Here is a 5,600-nt window from a genome sequence, read left to right on the forward strand (position 1 = left end):
CTTCCTCCTTCAGCCCGAGTGTAACACACTGGACCTTTGCAAATTGCGAGGTTCGAGTATTTGGATGTATTTCGAGCTTTTCCACACTTGGTGGAGGGTTGTAGAATGTTTTCCGACCTAAAAGTTCGAAAATCAGGAATTCTGGATAAGTCCTGAGAGTTTTTACTCTCGGGGACCGGTCCCTGAAAGGAGAGACCGGTCCCCCAGTGAACAGTGTTGAGGCAGCTTGAGGCAACCGGTCCCTGGCGGGCGAGACCGGTCCCCGAGCGCGTCTTCGCAGTGAGAGACCGGTCCTGCGCGGGGAGAGACCGGTTCCCGAACGCTGGTTTTTCGGGTTTGCAGCGAGAGACCGGTCCCAGCTGGGGAGAGACCGGTCCCTCTGGGCGAAAACTGTCCAGTCCGGGCTGTTGCAATTTTGGATTTTTGAGGGGCCTGGTTGGATTTTGTTACATTAGAGGGTCTATATGACCCCTCCACCCTCTCTCTTTCTCATTTCTCTCCTCACACTCCCTCCATACCCTTGTTAGAGAGAGAAGAAGGAGGAGAAGAAGAAGGAGAAGGAGGGAAGAAGAAGAAGATTTGGAGCTACTAGTGGACTTGGAGCATCTTCCTCACCCTCTCATCTTCCTTGGTGCTTGAAGGCTTGGACTTGGAGCTTGCAAAGGGGAAGATCTTCATCCTTTGAGCTTGGATTGGCGCTTCTTAGAGGTTGGTAGCCCTTTCTCTCCATCTAGACCTTGGATTTGAGGTTTTATTGTTTTGAAACCCTAGAATGTGGTTTTAGGGCTCATATTTGGGCATTTTTGATCTAGGGCCTTTGAGGCTAGATTGATTGGTTTAGAACCTTCCTTGGGCTTGGATTGGAAGGGATTTAGCTCTCATTTGGAGCTTGAGAGAGTTTTTCCACGCGTTGGGTGAGTTTTAGCCATTTTGCTAAATTTGTTAAAGTTTGATATTATGCGATGATCGTAATGCCCGTGTATCTTGTCGCTCATTACTTTTAGGGTATTTTGAGACTCGGGGACAACTTTGTTCGGCGAAACGAGACCCTACGCGACGGTTCGGTGGGTTTGACCTAGCCTACATATGAGAAATTCTCATATATGGTTTTATATGTTCCGTAAAATGGAAAAGCATGCATATTCATACTAAATGTATTTATTGTGATTTTTAGAATGCTTAAAATGCATATGTTATGTATGATGAAATTTTGGACCTCTATGTAATAGGGAGTTGCTTGAGGGAATCTATAGTTGCATTTCGCATTCTTCATGAGACGTGGTTTCATGCTACTATAGTGTAAATGAGTTCGGATTCATGCATTTAAACCTAAGTTTACTCGTGTCATGAAAGTTGATAAAATTGCCATTAGTAGGTATGTGAACTAGAGAGCTAATGTCATCAAGCGGCATTGAGCTCAGGACATGTGGGAACCTAGAGGATAGGGCCATCGAGGGATTTGGAATACATGTTGGACATCAAATGTCTAAGTGTCATAAAGGGGCACTAGACCTAGAGAATATTAAAACTTCACATTGTGACTTAAACTAGATCTTTGGGATGCTAGTAACTATACCATGTTAGAGACATGAGGATTGGGTACTTGAGACTTGGACTGCGCTTGTTTGCCATTTGTGCTCATTCGCACATGCTTGTGAGGGTCGCTCCCTACAAGCCGGCACTCCGGAGTTAGCCTACGCGACTACGTTCGCTCGTGCGGTATTGAGAAGCCTACGGGGTCGAGTGGGACAGACACATTCCAAGAGTAGGGATGTCGGGCTACCACAGACACTTAGGCAGCGCAAGCTGGACTACCTTGAGTAGGTCCTTAAACTGGAAATGGAAATCGACACGGTGTTGTATATGGACGGTCACTACTAGATAGGATTAGTAGTTGGATCACTTGGATACGCTCATGACATAGCATTGGTACATTTAGTATACTTGCTGGCTTCATTACTGCATCGTAGTATACTTGGTTGTATGGATAGAGTTTACCCTTATGCATTGACGTTTTGCATCGTGAGGTTTACTTGTTGAGACATATTAGTATGCAGTGGACATATTACCTTGTGATAGCGTAGATGTACATCATATAGCATCATGCTCACTTGAGACATATGGGTTAGCACTTCATTTATGCTTTCTTACCGTGTTACTATTATCTTTATTGCTAATACTATCTTGTACTTACCCTTGTTTTTGGGGCCTAGTGGAGCAGGAGCTGAGGTCAGTAATTGCCCACTGGGAACTATAAATTATAGTTCTCACGCCCTCTTTTTCTCGATGTTTTTCAGAGCCTTCCACTCAGGGTGAGGCAGGACCGCAGGAAGGGAGTTGCTTCGAGCTAGCTTCCTTCGAGGACGATTTGCTAGGTGGCTACCTCTCGTTGTACTTTATTTTGGAGAGGACGAGAGTTTACCAGTGTACTAGAGACCACCATTTTTGTATTAGAGGCTGATACTGTATAACTTATGTTTCTTTTATGTTTTAGTTATGCTCTATTACTATTAGTATAGATGTTAGAACTTTACTCGCTCTGATATCATTAGTTGCTTGTTATTTCACTTCTCTTATTTGTTCCATCTCTTGCTTTTACTTCCGTTTTCTTGTAGACGCGTTATATGTGTAGACATATGGCGGGTCTGGGCAGCACCGGGAGGGCCTCCGCCGGTCCCGGGGCGTGACAACAGGGTTACATGTTAAAGTACTACGGGTTCATGATACTAGTAGCTTGCATATGAAATTTGAGCTTGATGTTATCCAAGAGGATATAATGATAAATTCGTGAATGGACTCATTAGTTCTGTTGAACAACAAAGAGATTGATGTATTTATGATTGAGCTATGCAACGTTATATAGCAAGTATAATTGCTATACTCTGAAAGATCAGGTAAAGGCTTTTGTTTGCATATGCATTTCTAATTGTAGAATGAATGGCATAGAGATCATGTGAAGAGTATTTTATCGCTTGCTTTACTTGCTTGCATTACCCTGTTAGTTTCTACTTTCACATGATAGACTTATATTATGGTATATGTTCTAGTAAGTAACTAGAATTTCATATGATGGTATAACTTGAATGATTATTCAACTGAATATAATCTAGTAAATAACTAGATTTGGATATGATAACATACTTGTATAGTCAAGTAGAGATTTATATTGGACTACAGGATATGTGCCATGAGTCTTTGAACAGAACATTAGTAAACCACTTTCCTTATGTGTGAGGAGTAGTGAGAGATTGTGAATGACTGATCAGGTATAGCCTGATAAAATCACTAGTGTGATGTAAAGCCTTAACTTGTCAAGTTATACTAGTTATTGGTAGAATCATATCAACAAGTTGTTGATAGTGACTTATGATTGGGTACTACAGTGCCGACCTTGGGTCGAGTTGAGATATTTGTACCCTGGACTATAGCTTGCATGCCATTACGCTCTTTCGTACATGCTTGCGGGGGTTGCGCCCCCCAAGCCCCGCGTTCCGGAGTGGCTTGAGTTGAGATACCATGTCAGGGACATGATGCTATTGTGAGATTGGTACAATGGACTACGGCTAGCATGCCATTGTGCGCGTTCGCACACGCTTGCGGGGTCGCTCCCCCCCAAGCCAGCACTCCCGAACAGCTTAGCGACAGATACTCGCAAATGTACGAAGTAAGCGCCGAAGTGGAATGCCGTGGGGAGTGTACACTACCACGGGGCCATTAGGCACGGCGCGGCTTGAACTTACCTTGTGTAAGTCTGTTGGAAATTGGGTTATGTCAAGTACTTTAACTTTAGCTGGACATAGTAGTAAAGTTACTTTATGTCTTTGGTTAAGTGAACTTATTGATGAACATACTAGAAAGTTGACATCTAAAGTGAGCTTAGTGATGAATAACTTAGAAGTTCACATCATGATTGGTTAGCAACATAATGAATGACATTATGTTTCTTTCTTGCTAATGAAAAAGGTAATTACAGGATATCATCTGTAATTTCAGTAAAGTGAATTATCTTGCATACCATCTGGTATATGTTTGGTTAAATTGTCAAGTAATATGATTGATAAAATCCATCATGATAACTGATACCTGCAATCTATTGATGTTTATTTATTGTTGAGCAAATAGCATGAGTAGTTACTTTCATATCTGTTGCATGTAATTGCTTATTGCATTATCTGCATTTACTTACTTATTTATTGCTATCTACTCATGCCACAGTTGACCGAGTGGTGTACTTCGCCACTCTTGGCGGCTTACCCACTGGGAATTATTGTTTAATAGTTCTCACGCCCTTTTTGTTGTTGTTTTTACAGAGCCTTCCACCGCGGGAAAGGCTAGGGTTCTTGGCGAGGAGTCTGCGGCTAGCTAGAGCCCTTTTGGACGTGTACTAGACGACCTCCTTCAGTTTATGTAGTCTAGTACAGAGATGTATATTAAACTATTGTAGATTGTACTTTGTTCTTATTTACTATAATAAGGTTTTGGATTGTTTAAGTTTAAACTTTTAAGTTTTTTGCTCTGATTACCTAGTTAGAGTCGAAATCTTTTATTATACTATTTGTAGACGCCTAGTGTATACTTGAGTTGTGGTGTACACGGCGAGTCTGTGCACGCGACTGGTGAGCTTCCGCTGAAATCCAGGGCGTGACATAGGATCTTTCACTTTCCTTTTTCACATGGTTCTATATCACTACAATGATCTTAAGCAGATAATTGTTATAACCAACACATGTTGTTCATTACCCTACGTGCAAGAATGCTATAATACCAATATGCTTAAATGAAAGGACATAGACATAGAAAGAGATCCGGTGTTTCCGGATAGCACCCCCCACCTTTATATGTCACAAGGATGCCGTGGTTCAGATTTCACGATTTTTAGACTTGTTCGCCGCTAGCTACGACGATCTGTACTATTTCTGCCTCTTTTTCCAATATCTTCGCGCAGGCTCGTCGTATCGCCGAACCGAGCGCACCGATGCGTTCGTAGACCTACCAATTAGGATAAAATGAGATCAAATCCAAGTTTGAACCTCAAAATTACAAAATCCTAATTATAGGTCCTTGTAAAAAGTCATCTTTCCCAACCTAGGTCCCTACTCATGAGAAACTTGGAGAAAATACTCTAATCCATCTCCTAGAAGTATACTAGAAGGAAAAACTCAAACCCTAGCTCAAATCCATGAGAACTCACCTTTGGAGTCCAAAGCTTCCCTTCAAAAGCCTTGCTCTTCACCTTGGAAGGCTTCTTCTCCAAGCTTTTCTCCTCCAAATCCCCTCTTGGTCCAAGCCCTAGAGAGAGAGAGAGAGAGAGGAGAGGTTTTTAGAGAGAGAGAGGGAAAGGTTTGTGTTGAGGTGTGAGGAAATAAGAGCTAACCCTAACCCTTAGCTCTATACAACCATCTCATGCAACATTTGCACTTAAACCCCTCTCAATTTCATATTTGCAACTAGACCTTACTGGGCATTTTCGGGCTCGGGGACTAGTCTCTCCCCTTCAGGGACCGGTTCCCGAGAGCTGTCCTGCAACCTGCGCAGAAGGGGACCGGTCTCTCCCCGATGAAACCGGTCTTCGGGAACCGGTCTGTCACCTAGGGACCGGT

At 42.7% G+C, this 5,600-nt stretch overlaps 1 long non-coding RNA gene across 1 annotated transcript; it reads left to right on the forward strand.

Annotated features, from left to right (window-relative positions):
- On the forward strand, positions 687–1,054 carry LOC109715054. Its single transcript, XR_002217482.1, has 3 exons — positions 687–708; positions 813–914; positions 1,005–1,054. It is a non-coding gene; the product is annotated as an uncharacterized LOC109715054 (long non-coding RNA).

The sequence above is a fragment of the Ananas comosus genome, linkage group 9 (assembly GCF_001540865.1).
Source record: "Ananas comosus cultivar F153 linkage group 9, ASM154086v1, whole genome shotgun sequence".
Lineage (NCBI taxonomy): Eukaryota > Viridiplantae > Streptophyta > Magnoliopsida > Poales > Bromeliaceae > Ananas > Ananas comosus.